The sequence below is a fragment of the Cervus elaphus genome, chromosome 24 (genome assembly GCF_910594005.1).
Source record: "Cervus elaphus chromosome 24, mCerEla1.1, whole genome shotgun sequence".
NCBI classification, from domain to species: domain Eukaryota; kingdom Metazoa; phylum Chordata; class Mammalia; order Artiodactyla; family Cervidae; genus Cervus; species Cervus elaphus.
The window spans coordinates 11,941,637-11,965,971 of record NC_057838.1 but is presented as its reverse complement, the minus strand read 5'-3'; positions in this window follow the sequence as shown (position 1 = coordinate 11,965,971).

Below are 24,335 nucleotides of genomic sequence, written 5' to 3'. Positions count from 1 at the left end.
TCCAGAGGGACGCGGAGATCAGTGCCTCCAAAGGAGACGATGCCTGACTCCTCGTGAAACTTGATAGGAGTCCCAGGATTCCTGTGGCACGTGGAGAGGGACCCTTGGTCTCCCGCATCAGCTGGAGAGGCGTCCCAATTGCCCTGCCAAGCCTCGAGGAGAATCCCGAGTTGTCCCTCGCAACTAGGCAGGAGTCCTGACGTCGCTGAACAAACACGTGTGTGGAAGGGCCATCCCCCTCGTAACTCGAGAATATACCCCAGGTTCCCGCCGCAACTCGAGAAAAACCATGAGACTTCCACCTCAAAGCGAGATGAGGCCCGATGCCCCTCCACTGCCTGCAGAGCAATTCCGTGTTGCACATCACACATGAAAGGAGCCTTGATTTCCTTGATGGCACTCCAGAGAAACCCCAAGAACACTGGTTCACGGCTAGAGGGATCCTGAGGTCACTGTAGCAACACGAAAGAGCTCCGTGGACCAAAAATCAACTCGAGATGACAGGTTAGTCCCTGGCTTCGACTCCAGAGGAATACCACCTTACCACAAGCACCTCAAGAGGAGGCTTCTCTCAGCTCTAGGTATGTGAGAGGCACCCTGAGTTTGCGGCCTCAAGTGGAATGGACACCGCGATGCCCTGACTCGAAATATGGCCGGAAATCCCTGCAGTGACTTGAATGCAGGCTCGTCTTGCATCTCCCAAGACGAAAGGATGTCTGAATCCCCTGTGGAGACCACAGAGAAAGACCTAGTTCCCCACCTCATGGCGACCGGAGGCCTCACATCCTTGGAAAACTCCAGAGGGACGCGGAGATCAGTGCCTCCAAAGGAGACGATGCCTGACTCCTCGTGAAACTTGATAGGAGTCCCAGGATTCCAGTGGCACGTGGAATGGGACCATTGGTCTCCGAGCTCAACTGGAGAGGCGTACCAATTGCCCTGCCAAGCCTCGAGGAGAATCCCGAGTTGTCCCTCTCAACTAGGCAGGAGTCCTGACGTCGCTGAACAAACACGTGTGTGGAAGGGCCATCCCCGTCGTAACTCGAGAATATACCCCTGGTTCCCGCCGCAACTCGAGAAAAACCATGAGACTTCCCCCTCGCCGTGAGATGAGGCCCGATTCCCCTGCACTGCATGCAGAGTAATTCCGTGTTGCACATGACACATGAAAGGAGCCTTGATTTCCTTGATGGCACTCCAGAGAAACCCCAAGAACACTGTTTCAAGGCTAGAGGGATCCTGAGATCACTGCAGCAAATTGAAAGAGCGTTGTGGACCAAAAATAAACTCCAGATAAGACGTCATTCCCTGGATTCGACTCCAGAGGAACACCAACTTACCACAAGCACCTCAAGAGGAGGCTTCTCTCAGCTCTAGGTATGTGAGAGGGACCCTGAATTTGAGTCCTCAAGTGGAATGGACACGGGAATGCCCTGAGTCGAAATAAGGCCGGATATCCCTGCAGTGATTTGAATGCAGGCTCGTCTTGCATCTCCCAAGACGAAAGGATGTCTGAATCCCCGGTGGAGACCGCAGAGAAAGACCTAGTTCCCCACCTCATCGCGACCGGAGGCCTCACATCCTTTGAAAACTCCAGAGGTACGCGGAGATCAGTGCCTCCAAAGGAGAGAATGCCTGACCCCTCGAGAATCTTTATGGGAATCCCAGGATTCCTGTGGCACGTGGAAAGTGCTCCTTGGTCTCCAAAATCAGCTGGAGAGGCGTCCCAATTGCCCTGCCAAGCCTCGAGGAGAATCCCGAGTTGTCCCTCGCAACTAGGCAGGAGTCCTGACGTCGCTGAACAAACACGTGTGTGGAAGGGCCATCCCCGTCGTAATTTGAGAATATACCACAGGTTCCCACTGCAACTCGAGAAAAACCATGAGACTTCCCCCTCGCCGTGAGATGAGGCCCGATTCCCCTGCACTGTGTGCAGAGCAATTCCGTGTTGCACATCACACAAGAAAGGAGCCTTGATTTCCTTAATGGCACTCCAGAGGAACCCTAAGAACACTGTTTCAAGGCTAGAGGGATCCTGAGGTCACTGTAGCAACACCAAAGAGCTCCGTGGACCACAAATCAACTCGAGATGAGAGGTTAGTCACTGGCTTCGACTCCAGAGATATACGACCTTACCACAAGCCCCTCAGGAGGAGGCTTCTCTCAGCTCTAGGTATGTGAGAGGGACCCTGAGTTTGCGGCCTCAAGTGGAATGGACACCGCGATGCCCTGACTCGAAATAAGGCCGGATATCCCTGCAGTGACTTGAATGCAGGCTGGTCTTGCATCTCCCAAGATGAAAGGATGTCTGAATCCCCTGTGGAGACCACAGAGAAAGCCCTAGTTCCCCACTTTATCGCGATCGGAGACCTCACATAATTTGAAAACTCCAAAGGTACGCGGAGATCAGTGCTTTCAAAGGAGACGATGCCTGACTCCTCGTGAAACTCGATAGGAGTCCCAGGATTTCTGTGGCACGTGGAAAGGGACACTTGGTCTCCCGCCTCAGCTGGAGAGGCGTCCCAATTGCCCTGCCAAGCCTCGAGGAGAATCCCGAGTTGTCCCTCACAACTAGGCAGGAGTCCTGACGTCGCTGAACAAACACGTGTGTGGAAGGGCCATCCCCATCGTAACTCGAGAATATACCCCAGGTTCCCGCCACACCTCGAGAAAAACCATGAAACTTCCCCCTCGCCGCGAGATGAGGCCCGATTCCCCTGCACTGCGTGCAGAGCAATTCCGTGTTGCACATCACACATGAAAGGAGACTTGATTTCCTTGATGGCACTCCAGAGAAACCCCAAGATCACTGTTTCAAGGCTAGAGGGATTCTGAGGTCACTGTAGCCACAAGAACGAGCTCCGTGGACCGAAAATCAACTCGAGATGAGAGGTTAGTCCCTGGCTTCGACTCCAGAGGAATACCACCTTATCACAAGCACTTCAGGAGGAGGCTTCTCTCAGCTCTAGGTATGTGAGAGGGACACTGAGTTTGCGGCCTCAAGTGGAATGGACACCGTGATGCCCTGACTCGAAATAAGGCCGGATATCCCTGCAGTGACTTGAATGCAGGCTCGTCTTGCGTCTCCCAAGACGAAAGGATGTCTGAATCCCCTGTGGAGACGACAGAGAAAGACCTATTTCCCCACCTCTTCGCGACCGGAGGCCTCACATCCTTTGAAAACTCCAGAGGTATGCGGATATCACTGCCTCCAAAGGAAAGGATGCCTGACTCCTCGTGAAACTTGATAGGAGTCCCAGGATTCCTGTGGCACGTGGAAAGGGACCCTTGGTCTCCCGCCTCAGCTGGAGAGGCGTCCCAATTGCCCTGCCAAGCCTCGAGGAGAATCCCGAGTTGTCCCTCGCAACTAGGCAGGAGTCCTGACGTCGCTGAGCAAACACGTGTTTGGAAGGGCCATCCCCGTCGTAACTCGAGAATATACCCCAGTTTCCCGCCGCAACTCATGAAAAACCATGAGACTTCCCCCTCGCCGGGAGATGAGGCCCGATTCCCCTGCACTGCGTGCAGAGCAATTCCGTGTTGCACATCACACATGAAAGGAGCCTTGATTTCCTTGATGGCACTCCAGAGAAACCCCAAGAACACTGTATCAAGGCTAGTGGGTTCCTGAGGTCACAGTAGCAACACGAAAGAGCTCCGTGGACCAAAAATCAACTCGAGATGAGAGGTAAGTCCCTTGCTTTGACACCAGAGAAATACCACCTACCACAAGCACCTCAAGAGGAGGCTTCTCTCAGCTCTCGGTATGTGAGAGGGACCCTGAGTTTGCGGCCTCATGTAGAATGGACACCGCGATGCTCTGACTCGAAATAAGGCCAGATATCCCTGCAGTGACGTGAATGCAGGCTCGTCTTGCATCTCCCAAGACCAAAGGATGTCTGAATCCCCTGTGGAGACCACAGAGAAAGACCTAGTTCCCCACGTCATCGCGACAGGAGGCCTCAAATCCTTTGAAAACTCAGAGGTAGGCGGAGATCAGTGCCTCCAAAGGAGACGATGCCTGACTCCTCGTGAAACTTGATAGTAGTCCCAGGACTCCTGTGGCACGCGGAAAGGGACCCTTGGTCCCCCGCCTCAGCAGGAGAGTCATCGCATTGACCTGCCAAGCCTCGAGGAGAATCCCGAGTTGTCCCTCGCAACTAGGCAGGAGTCCTGACGTCGCTGAGCAAACACGTGTGTGGAAGGGCCATCCCCGTCATAACTCGAGAAGATACCCCAGGTATCCGCAGCAACTCGAGAAAAACCATGAGACTTCCCCCTCGCCGCGAGATGAGGCCCGATTCCCCTGCACTGCGTGCAGAGCAATTCCGTGTTGCACATCACACATGAAAGGAGCCTTGATTTCCTTGATGGCACTCCAGAGAAACCCCAAGAACACTGTTTCAAGGCCAGAGGGATACGGAGGTCGCTGTAGCAACACGAAAGAGCTCCGTGGGCCAAAAATCAACTCGAGATGAGAGGTTAGTCCCTGGCTTCGACTCCAGAGGAATACCACCTTACCAAAGCACCTCAAGAGGAGGCTTCTCTCAGCTCTAGGTATGTGAGAGGGACCCTGAGTGTGTGGCCTCAAGTGGAATGGACACTGCGAGGCCCTGACTCGAAATAAGGCCGGATATCCCTGCAGTGACTTGAATGCAGGCTCGTCTTGCATCTCCCAAGACGAAAGGATGTCTGAATCCCCTGTGGAGACAACAGAGAAAGACCTAGTTCCCCACCTCATCGCGACCGGAGGCCTCACATCCTTTGAAAACTCCAGAGGTACGCGGAGATCAGTGCCTCCAAAGGAGACGATGCCTGACTCCTCGTGAATCTTGATAGGAGTCCCAGGATTCCTCTGGCACGTGGAAAGGGACCATTGGTCTCCCACCTCAGGTGGAGAGGCGTCCCAACTGTCCTGCCAAGCCTCGAAGAGAATCACGAGTTGTCCCTCGCAACTAGTCAGGAGTCCTGACGTCGCTGAACAAACACGTGTGTGGAAGGGCCATCCCCGTCGTAACTCGAGAATATTCCCCAGGTTCCCGCAGCAATTCGAGAAAAACCATGAGACTTCCCGCTCGCCGCGAGATGAGGCCCGATTTCCCTGCACTACGTGCAGAGCAATTCTGTGTTGCACATCACACATGAAAGGAAACTTGATCTCCTTGATAGCACTCCAGAGAAACCCCAAGAACACTGTTTCAAGGCTAGAGGGATCCTGAGTTCACTGTAGCAACATGAAAGAGCTCCGTGGGTCAAAGATCAACTCGATAGGAGAGGTTAGTCCCTGGCTTCGACTCCAGAGGAATACCACCTTACTACAAGCACCTCAAGAGGAGGCTTCTCTCAGCACTAGTTATGTGAGAGGGACCCTGAGTTTGCGGCCTCAAGTGGAACAGACACCGCGAGGCCCTGACTCGAAATAAGGCCGGATATCCCTGCAGTGACTAGAATGCAGGCTCGTCTTGCATCTCCCAAGAGGAAAGGATGTCTGAATCCCCTGTGGAGAACACACAGAAAGACCTAGTTCCCCACCTCATCGCGACCGGAAGCCTCACATCCTTTGAAAACTCCAGAGGGACGCGGAGAACAGTGCCTCCAAAGGAGACGATGCCTGACTCCTCGTGAAACTTGATAGGAGTCCCAGGATTCCTGTGGCACGTGGAAAGGGACCCTTGGTCTCCCACCTCAGCTGGACAGGCGTCCCAATTGCCCTGCCAAGCCTCGAGGAAAATCCCAAGTTGTCCCTCACAACTAGGCAGGAGTCCTGCCGTCGCTGAACAAACACGTGTGTGGAAGGGCCATCCCCGTCGTAACTCGAGAATATACTCAAGGTTCCCGCCGCAACTCGAGAAAAACCATGAGACTTCCCCCTCGCCGCGAGATGAGGCCCGATTCCCCTGCACTGCGTGCAGAGCATTTCTGTGTTGGACATCACACATGAAAGGAGCCTTGATTTCCTTGATGACATTCCAGAGAAACCCCAAGAACACTATTTCAAGGCTATAGGGATCCTGAAGTCACTGTAGCAACACGAAAGAGCTCCGTGAACCAAAAATCTACTCGAGATGAAAGGTTAGCCCCCGGCTTCAACTCCAGAGGAATACCACCTTACCAGAAGCACCTCAAGAGGAGGCTTCTCTGAGCTCTAGGTATGTCAGAGGGACCCTGAGTTTGCGGCCTCAAGTGGAATGAACACCGGAATGCCCTGACTCGAAATAAGGCCGGATATCCTTGCAGTGACTTCAATGCAGGCTCGTCTTGCATCTCCCAAGACGAAAGGATGTCTGAATCCCGTGTGGAGAACACACAGAAAGACCTAGTTCCCCACCTCATCGCGACCGGAAGCCTCACATCCTTTGAAAACTCCAGAGGGACGCGGAGAACAGTGCCTCCAAAGGAGACGATGCCTGACTCCTCGTGAAACTTGATAGGAGTCCCAGGATTCCTGTGGCACGTGGAAAGGGACCCTTGGTCTCCCACCTCAGCTGGACAGGCGTCCCAATTGCCCTGCCAAGCCTCGAGGAAAATCCCGAGTTGTCCCTCACAACTAGGCAGGAGTCCTGCCGTCGCTGAACAAACACGTGTTTGGAAGGGCCATCCCCGTCGTAACTCGAGAATATACTCAAGGTTCCCGCCGCAACTCGAGAAAAACCATGAGACTTCCCCCTCGCCGCGAGATGAGGCCCGATTCCCCTGCACTGCGTGCAGAGCAATGCCGTGTTGCACATCACACATGAAAGGAGCCTTGATTTCCTTGATGGCATTCCAGAGAAACCCCAAGAACACTATTTCAAGGCTCTAGGGATCATGAGGTCACTGTAGCAACAAGAAAGAACTCCGTGGACCAAAAATGAACTCGAGATGATAGGTTAGTCCCTGGCTTCGATTCCAGAGGAATACCACCTTACCACAAGAACCTCAAGAGGAGGTTTCTCTCAGCTCTAGGTATGTGAGAGGAACCCTGATTCTGCGTCCTCAAGTGGAATGGACACCGCGATGCACTGACTCGAAATAAGGCCGGATATTCCTGCCGTGACTTGAATGCAGGCTCGCCGTGCATCTCCCAAAAGGAAAGGATGTCTGAATCCCCTGTGGAGATCACAGAGAAAGACATAGTTCCTCACCTCATCACGACCGGATGTCTCACATCCTTTGAAAACTCCAGAGGTACGCGGAGATCAGTGCCTCAAAAGGAAACGATGCCTGACTCTTCGTGAAACTTCATAGGAGTCCCAGCATTCCTGTGGCACTTGGAAAGGGACCCTTTGTCTCCCGCCTTAGCGGGAGACGCGTCCCAATCGCCATGCCAAGGCACGAGGAGAATCCCGAGTTGTCCCTCGCAACTAGGCAGGAGTCCTGACGTCGCTGAACAAACACGTGTGTGGAAGGGCCATTCCCGTCGTAACTCGAGAATATACCCCAGGTTCCCGCCGCAACTCGAGAAAAACCATGAGACTTCCCCCTCGCCGCGAGATGAGGCCCGATTCTACTGCACTGAGTGCAGAGCAATTCCCCGTTGCACATCACACATGAAAGGAGCCTTGATTTCCTTGATGGCACTCTAGAGAAACCCAAAGAACACTGTTTCAAGGCTAGAGGGATCCTGAGGTCACTGTTGCAACACGAAAGAGCTCCGTGGACCGAAATTCAACTCGAGATGAGAGGTTAGTCCCTGGCTTCGACTCCAGAGGAATACCACCTTACCACAAGCACCTCAAGAGGAGGCTTCTCTCAGCTCTAGGTATGTGAGAGGGACCCTGAGTTTGCGGCCTCAAGTGAAATGGACACCGCAATGCCCTGACTCGAAATAAGGCCGGATATCCCTGCAGTGAGTTGAATGCATGCTCGTCTTGCATCTCCCAAGACGAAAGGATGTCTGAATCCCCTGTTGAGACCACAGAGAAAGACCTAGTTGCCCACCTCATCGCGACCGGAGGCCTCACATCCTTTGAAAACTATAGAGGTACTCGGAGATCAGTGCCTCCAAAGGAGACGATGCCTGACTTCTCGTGAAACTTGATAAGAGTCCCAGGATTCCTGTGGCACGTGGAAAGGCACCCTTGGTCTCCCGCCTCAGCTGGAGAGGCGTCCCAATTGCCCTGCCAAGCCTCGAGGAGAATCCCGACTTGTCCCTCGCAACTAGGCAGGAGTCCTGACGTCGCTGAACAAACACGTGTGTGGAAGGGCCATCCCCGGCGTAATTAGAGAATATAACCCAGGTTCCCGCCGCAACTCGAGAAAAACCATGAGACTTACCCCTCGCCGGGAGATGAGGCCCGATTACCCTGCACTGCGTGCAGAGCAATTCCGTGGTGCACATCACACATGAAAGGAGCCTTGATTTCCTTGACGGCACCTCAGAGAAACCTCAAGAACACTGTTTCAAGGCTAGAGGGATCCTGAGGTCATTGTAGCAACACGAAAGAGCTCCGTGGACCAAAAATCAACTCGAGGTGAGAGGTTAGTCCCTGGCTTCGACTCCAGAGGAATACCACCCTACGAAAAGCACCTCAAGAGGAGGCTTCTCTCAGCTCTATGTATGTGAGAGGGACCCTGAGTTTGCGGCCTCAAGTGGAATGGACATCGCGGTGACCTGACTCAAAATAAGGCCGGATATCCCTGCAGTGACTTGAATGCAGGCTTGTCTTGCATCTCCCAAGACGAAAGGATGTCTGAATCCCCTGAAGAGAACACACAGAAAGAATTAGTTCCCCACCTCATCACGACCGGAGGCCTCACATTCTTTGAAAATTACAGAGGTCCGCGGAGATCAGTGCCTCCAAAGGAGACAATGCCTGACTCCTCGTGAAACTTGATAGGAGTCCCAGGATTCCTGTGGCACGTGGAAAGGGACCCTTGGTCTCCCGCCTCAGCTGGAGAGGCGTCCCAATTGCCGTGCCAAGCCTCGAGGAGAATCCTGAGTTGTCCGTCGCAACTAGGCAGGAGTCCTGACGTCGCTGAACAAATACGTGTGTGGAAGGGCCATCCCCGTCGTAACTCGAGAATATACCCCAGGTTCCCTTAGCAACTCGAGAAAAACCATGAGACTTCCGCCTCGCCGCGAGATGAGGCCTGATTCCCCTGCACTGCGTGCAGAGTTATTCCGTGTTGCACATCACACATGAAAGGAGCCTTGATTTCCTTGATGGCAACTCAGAGAAACCCCAAGAACACTGTTTTAAGGCTAGAGGGATCCTGAGGTCACTGTAGCAACACGAAAGTGCTCCGTGGACCAAAAATCAACTTGAGATGAGAGGTTAGTCCCTGGCTTCGACTCCAGAGGAATACCACTTTACCAAAAGCACCTCAAGAGGAGGTTTCTCTCAGCTTAGGTATGTGAGAGGGACCCTGAGTTTGCGGCCTCAAGTGGAATGGACACCGCGATGCCCTGACTCGAAATAAGGCCGATTATCCCTGCAGTGACTTGAATGCAGGCTCGTGTGGTATCTCCCAAGACGAAAGGATGTCTGAATCAACTGTGGAGAACACACAGAAAGACCTAACTCCCCAGCTCATCGCGACCGAAGACCTCACATCCTTTGAAAATTCGAGAGGTATGCGGATATCTGTGCCTCCAAAAGTGACGATGCCTGACTCCTCGTGAAACTTGATAGGAGTCCCAGGATTCCTGTGGCACGTGGAAAGGAACCCTTGGTCTCCCGCCTCAGCTGGAGAGGCGTCCCAATTGCCCTGAAAAGCCTCGAGGAGAATCCCGAGTTGTCCCTCGCAAGTATACAGGAGTCCTGACGTAGGTGAACAAACACGTGTGTGGAAGGTCCTTCCCCGTCGTAAATCTAGAATATACCCCAAGTTCCCGCCGCAACTCGAGAAAAACCATGAGACTTCCCCCTCGCTGCGAGATGAGGCCCGATTCCCCTGCACTGTGTGCACAGCAATCCGTGTTGCACATCACACATGAAAGGAGCATTGATTTCCTTGATGGCACTTCAGAGAAACCCCAAGAACACTGTTTCAAGGCTACAGGGACCCTGAGGTCACCGTAGCAAGACGAAAGAGCTCCGTGGACCAAGAATCAACTCGAGATGAGAGGTTAGTCCCTGGCTTCGACTCCAGAGGAATACCACCTTACCACAAGCACCTCAAGAGGAGGCTTCTCTCAGCTCTAGGTATGTGAGAAGGACCCTGAGTTTGTGGCCTCAAGTGAAATGGACACGGGGATGCCCTGACTTGAAATAAGCCAGGATATCCCTGCAGTGACTTGAATGCAGGCTCGTCTTGCATCTCCCAAGACGAAAGGATGTCTGAATCCCCTGTGGAGACCACAGAGAAAGACCTAGTTCCCCACCTCATTGCGACCGGAGGCCTCACATCCTTTGAAAACTCCAGAGGTACGCGGAGATCAGTGCCTCCAAAGGAGACGATGCCTGACTCCTCGTGAAACTTCATAAGAGTCCCAGCATTCCTGTGGCACTTGGAAAGGGACCCTTTGTCTCCCGCCTTAGCTGGAGACGCGTCCCAATCGCCCTGCCAAGGCACGAGGAGAATCCCGAGTTGTCCCTCACAACTAGGCAGGAGTCCTGACGTCGCTGAACAAACACGTGTGTGGAAGGGCCATCCCCGTCGTAACTGGAGAATATACCCCAGGTTCCCGCCGCAACTCGAGAAATACCATGAGACTTCCCCCTCGCCGCGAGATGAGGCCCGATTCCCCTGCACTGCATGCAGAGGAATTCCGTGTTGCACATCACACATAAAAGGAGCCTTGATTTCCTTGATGGCACTCCAGAGAAACCCCAAGAACAGTTTCAAGGCAACAGGAATCGTGAGGTCACTGTAGCAACATGAAAGAGCTCCGTGGACCAAAAATCAACTCGAGATGAGAGGTTAATCCCTGGCTTCGAGTCCAGAGGAATACCACCTTACCACAAGCACATCAAGAGGAGGCTTCTCTCAGCTCTAGGTATGTGAGAGGGACCCTGAGTTTGCGGCCTCAAGTGGAAAGGACACCGCGAAACCCTGACTCGAAATAAAGCTGGATATCCCTGCAGTGACTTGAATGCAGGCTCGTCTTACATCTCCCAAGACGAAAGGATGTCTGAATCCCCTGTGCAGACCACAGAGAAAGTCCTAGTTCCCCACCTCATCGCGACCGGAAGCCTCACATCCTTTGAAAACTCCAGAGGGACGAGGAGAACAGTGCCTCCAAAGGAGACGATGCCTGACTCCTCGTGAAACTTGATAGGAGTCCCAGGATTCCTGTGGCACGTGGAAAGGGACCCTTGGTCTCCCGCCTCAGCTGGACAGGCGTCCCAATTGCCCCGCAAAGCCTCGAGGAAAATCCCGATTTGTCCCTCATAACTAGGCAGGAGTCCTGCCGTCGCTGAACAAACACGTGTGTGGAAGGGCCTTCCCCGTCGTAACTCGAGAATATACTCAAGGTTCCCGCCGCAACTCGAGAAAAACCATGAGACTTCCCCCTCGCCGCGAGATGAGGCCCGATTCCCCTGCACTGCGTGCAGAGCAATTGGGTGTTGTACATCACACATGAAAGGAGCCTTGATTTCCTTAATGGAACTCCAGAGAAAACCCAAGAACAATATTTAAAGGCGGGCGGGATCCTGAGGTCACTGTAGCAACACGAAAGAGCTCCGTGGACCAAAAATCAACTCGAGATGAGACGTTAGTCCCTGGCTTCGACTCCAGAGGAATACCACCTTACCACAAGCACTTCAAGAGGAGGCTTCTCTCAACTCTAGGTATGTGAGAGGGACCCTGAGTTTGCGGCCTCAAGTGGAATGGACACCGCGATCCCATAACTCGAAATAAGGCCGGATATCCCTACAGTGACTTGAATGCAGGCTCGTGTTGCATATCCCAGGACGAAAGGATGTCTGAATCCCCGGTGGAGAACACACAGAAAGACCTAATTTCCCAGCTCATCGTGACCGGAAGCCTGACATCCTTTGAATACTCGAGAGGTACGCGGAGATCAGTGCCTCGAAAGGAGCCGATGCCTGACTCCTCGAGAAACTTGATAGGAGTCCCAGGATTCCAGTGGCACGTGGAAAGGGACACTTGGTCTCCCGCCTCAGCTGGAGAGGGGTCACAATTGCTCTGCCAAGCCTCGAGGAGAATCCCGACTTGTCCCTCGCAACTAGGCAGGAGTCCTGACGTCGCTGAACAAACACGTGTTTGGAAGGGCCATCCCCGTCGTAACTCGAGAATATACCCCAGTTTCCCGCCGCAACTCATGAAAAACCATGAGACTTCCCCCTCGCCATGAGATGAAGCCCGATTCCCCTGCACTGCGTGCAGAGCAATTCCGTGGTGCACATCACACATGAAAGGAGCCTTGATTTCCTTGACGGCACCTCAGAGAAACCTCAAGAACACTGTTTCAAGGCTAGAGGGATCCTGAGGTCTCTGTAGCAACACGAAAGAGCTCCGTGGACCAAAAATCAACTCGAGGTGAGAGGTTAGTCCCTGGCTTCGACTCCAGAGGAATACCACCCTACCAAAAGCACCTCAAGAGGAGGCTTCTCTCAGCTCTATGTATGTGAGAGGGACCCTGAGTTTGCGGCCTCAAGTGGAATGGACATCGCGGTGACCTGACTCAAAATAAGGCCGGATATCCCTGCAGTGACTTGAATGCAGGCTTGTCTTGCATCTCCCAAGACGAAAGGATGTCTGAATCCCCTGAAGAGAACACACAGAAAGAATTAGTTCCCCAACTCATCGCGACCGGAGGCCTCACATTCTTTGAAAATTACAGAGGTCCGCGGAAATCAGTGCCTCCAAAGGAGACAATGCCTGACTCCTCGTGAAACTTGATAGGAGTCCCAGGATTCCTGTGGCACGTGGAAAGGGACCCTTGGTCTCCCGCCTCAGCTGGAGAGGCGTCCCAATTGCCGTGCCAAGCCTCGAGGAGAATCCTGAGTTGTCCGTCGCAACTAGGCAGGAGTCCTGACGTCGCTGAACAAATACGTGTGTGGAAGGGCCATCCCCGTCGTAAATCGAGAATATACCCCAGGTTCCCTCAGCAACTCGAGAAAAACCATGAGACTTCCCCCTCGCCGCCTGATGAGGCCTGATTCCCCTGCACTGCGTGCAGAGTTATTCCGTGTTGCACATCACACAAGAAAGGAGCCTTGATTTCCTTGATGGCAACTCAGAGAAACCCCAAGAACACTGTTTTAAGGCTAGAGGGATCCTGAGGTCACTGTAGCAACATGAAAGAGCTCCGTGGACCAAAAATCAACTCGAGATGAGAGGTTAATCCCTGGCTTCGAGTCCAGAGGAATACCACCTTACCACAAGCACATCAAGAGGAGGCTTCTCTCAGCTCTAGGTATGTGAGAGGGACCCTGAGTTTGCGGCCTCAAGTGGAAAGGACACCGCGAAACCCTGACTCGAAATAAAGCCGGATATCCCTGCAGTGACTTGAATGCAGGCTCGTCTTACATCTCCCAAGACGAAAGGATGTCTGAATCCCCTGTGCAGACCACAGAGAAAGTCCTAGTTCCCCACCTCATCGCGACCGGAAGCCTCACATCCTTTGAAAACTCCAGAGGGACGAGGAGAACAGTGCCTCCAAAGGAGACGATGCCTGACTCCTCGTGAAACTTGATAGGAGTCCCAGGATTCCTGTGGCACGTGGAAACGGACCCTTGGTCTCCCGCCTCAGCTGGACAGGCGTCCCAATTGCCCCGCAAAGCCTCGAGGAAAATCCCGATTTGTCCCTCATAACTAGGCAGGAGTCCTGCCGTCGCTGAACAAACACGTGTGTGGAAGGGCCTTCCCCGTCGTAACTCGAGAATATACTCAAGGTTCCCGCCGCAACTCGAGAAAAACCATGAGACTTCCCCCTCGCCGCGAGATGAGGCCCGATTCCCCTGCACTGCGTGCAGAGCAATTGGGTGTTGTACATCACACATGAAAGGAGCCTTGATTTCCTTAATGGAACTCCAGAGAAAACCCAAGAACAATATTTAAAGGCGGGCGGGATCCTGAGGTCACTGTAGCAACACGAAAGAGCTCCGTGGACCAAAAATCAACTCGAGATGAGACGTTAGTCCCTGGCTTCGACTCCAGAGGAATACCACCTTACCACAAGCACCTCAAGAGGAGGCTTCTCTCAACTCTAGGTATGTGAGAGGGACCCTGAGTTTGCGGCCTCAAGTGGAATGGACACCGCGATCCCATAACTCGAAATAAGGCCGGATATCCCTACAGTGACTTGAATGCAGGCTCGTGTTGCATATCCCAGGACGAAAGGATGTCTGAATCCCCGGTGGAGAACACACAGAAAGACCTAATTTCCCAGCTCATCGTGACCGGAAGCCTGACATCCTTTGAATACTCGAGAGGTACGCGGAGATCAGTGCCTCGAAAGGAGCCGATGCCTGACTCCTCGAGAAACTTGATAGGAGTCCCAGGATTCCAGTGGCACGTGGAAAGGGACACTTGGTCTCCCGCCTCAGCTGGAGAGGGGTCACAATTGCTCTGCCAAGCCTCGAGGAGAATCCCGACTTGTCCCTCGCAACTAGGCAGGAGTCCTGACGTCGCTGAACAAACACGTGTTTGGAAGGGCCATCCCCGTCGTAACTCGAGAATATACCCCAGTTTCCCGCCGCAACTCATGAAAAACCATGAGACTTCCCCCTCGCCATGAGATGAAGCCCGATTCCCCTGCACTGCGTGCAGAGCAATTCCGTGGTGCACATCACACATGAAAGGAGCCTTGATTTCCTTGACGGCACCTCAGAGAAACCTCAAGAACACTGTTTCAAGGCTAGAGGGATCCTGAGGTCTCTGTAGCAACACGAAAGAGCTCCGTGGACCAAAAATCAACTCGAGGTGAGAGGTTAGTCCCTGGCTTCAACTCCAGAGGAATACCACCCTACCAAAAGCACCTCAAGAGGAGGCTTCTCTCAGCTCTATGTATGTGAGAGGGACCCTGAGTTTGCGGCCTCAAGTGGAATGGACATCGCGGTGACCTGACTCAAAATAAGGCCGGATATCCCTGCCGTTACTTGAATGCAGGCTCGCCTTGCATCTCCCAAAAGGAAAGGATGTCTGAATCCCCTGTGGAAACCACAAAGAAAGACCTAGTTCCCCACCTCATCGCGACCGGAGGCCTCACATCCTTTGAAAACTCCAGAGGTCCGCGGAGATCAGTGCCTCCAAAGGAGACGATGCCTGACTCCTCGTGAAACTTCATAGGAGTCCCAGCATTCCTGTGGCACTTGGAAAGGGACCCTTTGTCTCCCGCCTTAGCTGGAGACGCGTCCCAATCGCCCTGCCAAGGCACGAGGAGAATCCCGAGTTGTCCCTCAGAACTACGCAGGAGTCCTGACGTCGCTGAACAAACACGTGTGTGGAAGGGCCATCCCCGTCGTAACTCGAGAATATACCCCAGGTTCCCGCCGTAACTCGAGAAATACCATGAGACTTCCCCCTCGCCGCGAGATGAGGCCCGATTCCCCTGCACTGCGTGCAGAGGAATTCCGTGTTGCACATCACACATGAAAGGAGCCTTGATTTCCTTGATGGCATTCCAGAGAAACCCCAAGAACACTGTTTCAAGGCTACAGGAATCGTGAGGTCACTGTAGCAACATGAAAGAGCTCCGTGGACCAAAAATCAACTAGAGATGAGAGGTTAATCCCTGGCTTCGAGTCCAGAGGAATACCACCTTACCACAAGCACATCAAGAGGAGGCTTCTCTCAGCTCTAGGTATGTGAGAGGGACCCTGAGTTTGCGGCTTCAAGTGGAAAGGACACCGCGATGCCCTGACTCGAAATAAAGCCGGATATCCCTGCAGTGACTTGAATGCAGGGTCGTCTTGCATCTGCCAAGACGAAAGGATGTCTGAATCCCCTGTGCAGACCACAGAGAAAGACCTAGTTCCCCACCTCATCGCGACCGGAAGCCTCACATCCTTTGAAAACTCCAGAGGGACGCGGAGAACAGTGCCTCCAAAGGAGACGATGCCTGACTCCTCGTGAAACTTGATAGGAGTCCCAGGATTCCTGTGGCACGTGGAAAGGGACCCTTGGTCTCCCGCCTCAGCTGGACAGGCGTCCCAATTGCCCTGCCAAGCCTCGAGGAAAATCCCGATTTGTCCCTCACAACTAGGCAGGAGTCCTGCCGTCGCTGAACAAACACGTGTGTGGAAGGGCCATCCCCGTCGTAACTCGAGAATATACTCAAGGTTCCCGCCGCAACTCGAGAAAAACCATGAGACTTCCCCCTCGCTGCGAGATGAGGCCCGATTCCCCTGCACTGCGTGCAGAGCAATTGGGTGTTGTACATCACACATGAAAGGAGCCTTGATTTCCTTGATGGAACTCCAGAGAAAACCCAAGAACACTATTTAAAGGCGGGCGGGATCCTGAGGTCACTGTAGCAACACGAAAGAGCTCCGTGGACCAAAAATCAACTCGAGATGAGAGGTTAGTCCCTGGCTTCGACTCCAGAGGAATACCACCTTACCACAAGCACCTCAAGAGGAAGCTTCTCTCAACTCTAGGTATGTGAGAGGGACCCTGAGTTTGCGGCCTCAAGTGGAATGGACACCGCGATCCCATAACTCGAAATAAGGCCGGATATCCCTGCAGTGACTTGAATGCAGGCTCGTGTTGCATATCCCAGGACGAAAGGATGTCTGAATCCCCGGTGGAGAACACACAGAAAGACCTAATTTCCCAGTTCATTGTGACCGGAAGCCTGACATCCTTTGAAAACTCGAGAGGTACGCGGAGATCAGTGCCTCCAAAGGAGCCGATGCCTGACTCCTCGAGAAACTTGATAGGAGTCCCAGGATTCCTGTGGCACGTGGAAAGGGACACTTGGTCTCCCGCCGCAGCTGCAGAGGGGTCACAATTGCTCTGCCAAGCCTCGAGGAGAATCCCGACTTGTCCCTCGCAAGTATACAGGAGTCTTGACGTCGCTGAACAAACACGTGTGTGGAAGGGCCATCCCCGTCGTAACTCGAGAATATACCCCAGGTTCCCGCCCCAACTCGAGAAAAACCATGAGACTTCCCCCTCGCCATGAGATGAAGCCCGATTCCCCTGCACTGCGTGCAGAGCAATTCCGTGGTGCACATCACACATGAAAGGAGCCTTGATTTCCTTGACGGCACCTCAGAGAAACCTCAAGAACACTGTTTCAAGGCTAGAGGGATCCTGAAGTCACTGTAGCAACACGAAAGAGCTCCGTGGACCAAAAATCAACTCGAGGTGAGAGGTTAGTCCCTGGCTTCGACTCCAGAGGAATACCACTTTACCAAAAGCACCTCAAGAGGAGTTTTCTCTCAGCTTAGGTATGTGAGAGGGACCCTGAGTTTGCGGCCTCAAGTGGAATGGACACGGCGATGCCCTGACTCGAAATAAAGCCGAATATCCCTGCAGTGACTTGAATGCAGGCCCGTGTTGCATCTCCCAAGACGAAAGGATGTCTGAATCAACTGTGGAGAACACACAGAAAGACCTAACTCCCCAGCTCATCGCGACCGACGACCTCACATCCTTTGAAAACTGGAGAGGTATGCGGATATCTGTGCCTCCAAAAGTGACGAGGCCTGACTCCTCGTGAAACTTGATAGGAGTCCCAGGATTCCTGTGGCACGTGGAAAGGAACCCTTGGTCTCCCGCCTCAGCTGGAGAGGCGTCCCAATTGCCCTGAAAAGCCTCTAGGAGAATCCCGAGTTGTCCCTCGCAAGTATACAGGAGTTCTGACGTAGGTGAACAAACACGTGTGTGGAAGGTCCTTCCCCGTCGTAACCTAGAATATACCCCAAGTTCCCGCCGCAACTCGAGAAAAACCATGAGACTTCCCCCTCGCTGCGAGATGAGGCCCGATTCCCCTGCACTGTGTGCAGAGCAATTCCGTGTTGCACATCACACATGAAAGGAGCATTGATTTCCTTGATGGCACTTCAGAGAAACACCAAGAACACTGTTTCAAGGCTACAGGGACCCTGAGGTCACCGTAGCAACACGAAAGAGCTCCGTGGACCAAGAATCAACTCGAGATGAGAGGTTAGTCCCTGGCTTCCACTCCAGAGGAATACCACCTTACCACAAGCACCTCAAGAGGAGGCTTCTCTCAGCTCTAGGTATGTGAGAAGGACCGTGAGTTTGTGGCCTCAAGTGAAATGGACACGGGGATTCCCTGACTTGAAATAAGGCTGGATATCCCTGCAGTGACTTGAATGCAGGCTCGTCTTGCATCTCCCAAGACGAAAGGATGTCTGAATCCCCTGTGGAGACCACAGAGAAAGACCTAGTTCCCCACCTCATTGCGACCGGAGGCCTCACATCCTTTGAAAACTCCAGAGGTACCCGGAGATCAGTGCCTCCAAACGAGACGATGCCTGACTCCTCTGGAAAATTGATAGTAGTCGCAGGATTCCTGTGGCACGTGAAAAGGAACTCTTGGTCTGACACCTCAGCTGGAGAGGCGTCCCAATTGCCCTACCAAGCCTCGAGGAGAATCCCGAGTTGTCCCTCGCAACTAGGCAGGAGTCCTGACGTCGCTGAACAAACACGCGTGTGCAAGGGCCATCCCCGTCTTACTCGAGAATATACCCCAGGTTCCCACCGCAACTCGAGAAAAACCATGAGACTTCCCCCTCGCCGCGAGATGAGGCACGATTCCCGTGCACTGCATGCAGATCAATTCCGTGTTGCACATCACACAGAAAGGAGCCTTGATTTCCTTGATGGCACTCCAGAGAAACCTCAAGAACTCTGTTTCAAGGCTAGAGGGATCCTGAGGTCACTGAAGCAACATGAAAGAGCTCCGCGGACGAAAAATCAACTCGAGATGAGAGGTTAGTCCCTGGCTTCGACTCCAGAGGAATACCACCTTACCTCAAGCACCTCAAGAGGAGGCTTCTCTCAGCTCTAGGTATGTGAGAGGAACCCTGAGTTTGCCGCCTCAAGTGGAATGGACTCCGCGATGCCCTAACTCGAAATAAGGCCGGATATCCCTGCAGTGACTTGAAAGCAGGCTCATCTTGCAACTCCCGAGACGAAAGGATTTCTGAATCCCCTGTGGAGACCACAGAGAAAGACCTAGTTCCCCACATCATCGCGACCGGAGGCCTCACATCCTTTGAAAACTCCAGAGGGACGCGGAGATCAGTGCCTCCAAAGGAGCCGATGCCTGACTCCTCGTGAAACTTGATAGGAGTCCCAGGATTCCTGTGGCACGTGGAAAGGGACACTAGGTCTCTCGCCTCAGCTGGAGAGGCGTCCCAATTGCCCTGTCAAGCCTCGAGGAGAATCCCGAGTTGTCCCTCGCAACTAGGCAGAAATCCTGACGTCACTGATCAAACACGTGTGTGGAAGGGATATGCCCGTCATAACTCGAGAATATACCCCAGGTTCCCGCCGCAACTCGAGAAAAACCATGAGACTTCCCACTCGCTGCGAGATGAGGCCCGATTCCCTGCACTGCGTGCAGTTAAATTCCGTGTTGCACATGACACATGAAAGGAGCCTTGCTTTCCTTGATGGGACTCCAGAGAAACCCCAAGAACACTGTTTCAAGGCTAGTGGGACCCTGAAGTCACCGTAGCATCACGAAAGAGCTCCGTGGACCAAAAATCAATTCGAGATGTGAGGTTAGTCCCTGGCTTTGATTCCAGAGGGATTCCACCTTACCACAAACACCTCAAGAGGAGGCTTCTCTCAGCTCTAGGTATGTGAGAAGGACCCTGAGTTTGCGGCCTCATGTGCAGTGGACACGGGGATGCCCTGACTCGAAATAAGGCTGGATATCCCTGCAGTGACTTGAATGCAGGCTCGTCTTGCATCTCCCAAGACGAAAGGATGTCTGAATCCCCTGTGGAGACCACAGAGAAAGACGGAGTTCCCCACCTCATCGCGACCTGAGGCCTCACATCCTTGAAAAACTCCAGTGGTATGCGGAGATCAGTGCCTCCAAAGGAGACGATGCCTGACACCTCGTGAAACTTGATAGGAGTCCCTGGATTCCTGTGGCACGTGGAAAGGGACCCTTGGTCTCCCGCCTCAGCTGGAGAGGCGTCCCAATTGCCCTGAAAAACCTCGAGGAGAAACCCGACTTGTGCCTCGCAACTAGGGAGGAGTCCTGACGTCGCTGAACAAACACGCGTGTGGAAGGGCCATCCCCGTCGTAACTCGAAAATACACCCCAGGTTCCCGCCGCAACTCGAGAAAAACCATGAGACTTCCCCCTCGCCGCGAGATGAGGCCCGATTCCCCTGCACTGCGTGCAGAGCACTTCCGTGTTGCACATCACACATGAAAGGAGCCTTGATTTCCTTGATGGCACTCCAGAGAAACCCCAAGAACACTGTTTCAAGGCTAGAGGGATCCTGAGGTCACTGTAGTAACACGAAAGAGCTCCGTGGACCAAAAATCAACTCGAGATGGGAGGTTAGTCCCTGGCTTCGACTCCTTAGGAATACCACCTTACCACAAGCACCTCAAGAGAAGGCTTCTCTCAGCTCTAGATATGTGAGAGGGACCCTGAGTTTGCGGCCTCAAGTGGAATGGACTCCGCGATGCCCTGACTCGAAATAAGGCCGTTTATCCCTGCAGTGACTTGAATGCAGGCTCTTCTTGCATCTCCCAAGACGAAAGGATGTCTGAATCCTCTGAGGAGACCACAGAGAAAGACCTAGTTCCCCACCTCATCGCGACAGAACGCCTCACATCCTTTGAAAACTCCAGAGGTACGCGGAGATCAGTGCCTCCAAAGGAGACGATGCCTGACTCCTCGTGAAACTTAATAGGAGTCCCAGGATTCCTGTGGCACGTGGAAAGGGACCCTTGGTCTCCCGCCTCAGTTGAAGAGGTGTCCCAATTGCCCTGCCAAGCCTCGAGGAGAATCCCGAGTTGTCCCTCGCAACTAGGCAGAAATCCTGACGACACTGATCAAACACGTGTGTGGAAGGGATATGCTCGTCATAACTCGAGAATATACCCCAGGTTCCCGCCGCAACTCGAGAAAAACCATGAGACTTCCCGCTCGCTCCGTAATGAGGCCCGATTCCCCTGCACTACGTGCGGAGCAATTCCGTGTTGCACATCACACATGAAAGAAGCATTGATTTCCTTGATGGCACTCCAGAGAAACCCCAAGAACACTGTTTCAAGGCTACAGGGACCCTGAGGTCACCGTAGCAACACGAAAGAGCTCCGTGGACCAAGAATCAACTCGAGATGAGAGGTTAGTCCCTGGCTTCGATTCCAGAGGAATACCACCTTAACACAAGCACCTCAAGAGGAGGCTTCTCTCAGCTCTAGGTATGTGAGAAGGACCCTGAGTTTGTGGCCTCAAGTGAAATGGACACGGGGATGCCCTCACTTGAAATAAGCCAGGACATCCCTGCAGTGACTTGAATGCAGGCTCGTCTTGCATCTCCCAAGACGAAAGGATGTCTGAATCCCCTGTGGAGACCACAGAGAAAGACCTAGTTCCCCACCTCATCGCGACCGAACGCTTCACATCCTTTGAAAACTCCAGAGGTACACGGAGATCAGTGCCTCCAAAGGAGACGATGCCTGACTCCTCCGGAAAATTGATAGCAGTCGCAGGATTCCTGTGGCACGTGGAAAGGAACTCTTGGGTGACACCTCAGCTGGAGAGGCGTCCCAATTGCCCTGCCAAGCCTCGAGGAGAATCCCGAGTTGTCCCTCGCAACTAGGCAGGAGTCCTGACGTCGCTGATCAAACACGTGTGTGGAAGGCATATGCCTGTCATAACTCGAGAATATACCCCAGGTTCCCGCCGCAACTCAAGAAAAACCATGAGACTTCCCACTCGCTGCGAGATGAGGCCCGATTCCCCTGCACTGCGTGCAGTTATATTCCGTGTTGCACATGACACATGAAAGGAGCATTGATTTCCTTGATGGCACTCCAGAGAAACCCCAAGAACACTGTTTCAAGGCTAGAGGGACCCTGAGGTCACGGTAGCATCACGAAAGAGCTCCGTGGACCAAAAACTAACTCGAGATGTGAGGTTAGTCCCTGGCTTCGATTCCAGAGGGATTCCACCTTACCACAAACACCTCAAGAGGAGGCTTCTCTCAGCTCTAGGTATGTGAGAAAGACCCTGAGTTTGCGGCCTCATGTGGAATGGACACGGGGATGACCTGACTCGAAATAAGGCCGGATATGCCTGCAGTGACTTGAATGCAGGCTCGTCTTGCATCTCCCAAGACGAAAGGATGTCTGAATCCCCTGTGGAGACCACAGAGAAAGACGGAGTTCCCCACCTCATCGCGACCGGAGGCCTCACATCCTTGAAAAACTCCAGTGGTATGCGGAGATCAGTGCCCCCAAAGGAGACGATGCCTGACTCCTCGTGAAACTTGATAGGAGTCCCTGGATTCCTGTGGAACGTGGAAAGGGACCCTTGGTCTCCCGCCTCAGCTGGAGAGGCGTCCCAATTGCCCTGTCAAGCCTCGAGGAAAATCCCGACTTGTGCCTCGCAACTAGGCAGGAGTCCTGACGTAGCTGAACAAACACGTGTGTGGAAGGGCCATCCCCATCAGAACTCGAGAATATACCCCAGGTTCCCGCCGCAACTCGAGAAAAACCATGAGACTTCCCCCTCGCCGCGAGATGAGGCCCGATTCCCCTGCACTGCGTGCAGAGCAATTCCGTGTTGCACATCACACATGAAAGGAGCCTTGATTTCCTTGATGGCACTCCAGAGAAACCCCAAGAACACTGTTGCAAGGCTAGAGGGATCCTGAGGTCACTGTAGCAACACGAAAAAGCTCCGTGGACCAAAAATCAACTCGAGATGGGAGGTTAGTCCCTGGCTTCGACTCCAGAGGAATACCACCTTACCACAAGCACCTCAAGAGGAGGCTTCTCTCAGCTCTAGGTATGTGAGAGGAACGCTGAGTTTGCGGCCTCAAGTGGAATGGACACCGCGATGCCCTGACTCGAAATAAGGCTGGATATCCCTGCAGTGACTTGAATGCAGGCTCGTCTTGCTTCTACCAAGACGAAAGGATGTCTGATTCCCCTGTGGAGACCACAGAGAAATACCTAGTTCCCCACCACATCACGACCGGAGGACTCACATCCTTAAAAACTCCAGAGGGACGCGGAGATTAGTGCCTCCAAAGGAGACGATGCCTGACACCTCGTGAAACTTGATAGGAGTCCCAGGATTCCTGTGGTACGTGGAAAGGGACCCTTGGTCTCCCACCTCAGATGGACAGGCGTCCCAATTGCCCTGCGAAGCCTCGAGGAGAATCCCGACTAGTCCCTCGCAACAAGGCAGGAGTCCTGACGTCGCTGATCAAACACGGGTGTGGAAGGGACATGCCCGTCATAACTCGAGAATATACTCCAGGTTCCCGCCGCAACTCGAGAAAAACCATGAGACTTTCCACTCGCTGCGAGATGAGGCCCGATTCCCCTGCACTGAGTGCAGTTAAATTCCGTGTTACACATGACACATGAAAAGAGCATTGATTTCCTTGATGGCACTCCAGAGAAACCCCAAGAACACTGTTTCAAGGCTAGAGGGACCCTGAGGTCACCGTGGCATCACGAAAGAGCTCCGTGGACCAAAAACCAACTCGAGATGTGAGGTTAGTCCCTGGCTTCGATTCCAGAGGGATTCCACCTTACCACAAACACCTCAAGAGGAGGCTTCTCTCAGCTCTAGGTATGTGAGAGGGACCCTGAGTTTGCGGCCTCATGTGGAATGGACACGGGGATGCCCTGACTCGAAATAAGGCCGGATATCCCTGCAGTCACTTGAATGCAGGCTCGTCTTGCATCTCCCAAGAGGAAAGAATGTTGAATCCCCTGTGGAGACCACAGAGAAAGACGGAGTTCCCCACCTCATCGCGACCGGAGGCCTCACATCCTTTGAAAACTCCAGAGGTACGCGGAGATCAGTGCCTCCAAAGGAGACGATGGTGACTCCTCGTGAAACTTGATAGGAGTCCCTGGATTCCTGTGGAACGTGGAAAGGGACCCTTGGTCTCCCGCCTCAGCTGGAGAGGCGTCCCAATTGCCCTGTCAAGCCTCGAGGAGAATAACGACTTGTGCCTCGCAACTAGGCAGGAGTCCTGACGTCGCTGAACAAACACGTGTGTGGAAGGGCCATCCCCGTCGTAACTCGAGAATATACCCCAGGTTCCCGCCGCAACTCGAGAAAAACCATGAGACTTCCCCCTCGCCGCGAGATGAGGCCCGATTCCCATGCACTGCGTGCAGAGCAATTCCGTGTTGCACATCACACATGGAAGGAGCCTTGATTTCCTTGATGGCACTCCAGAGAAACCCCAAGAACACTGTTGCAAGGCTAGAGGGATCCTGAGGTCACTGTAGCAACACGAAAAAGC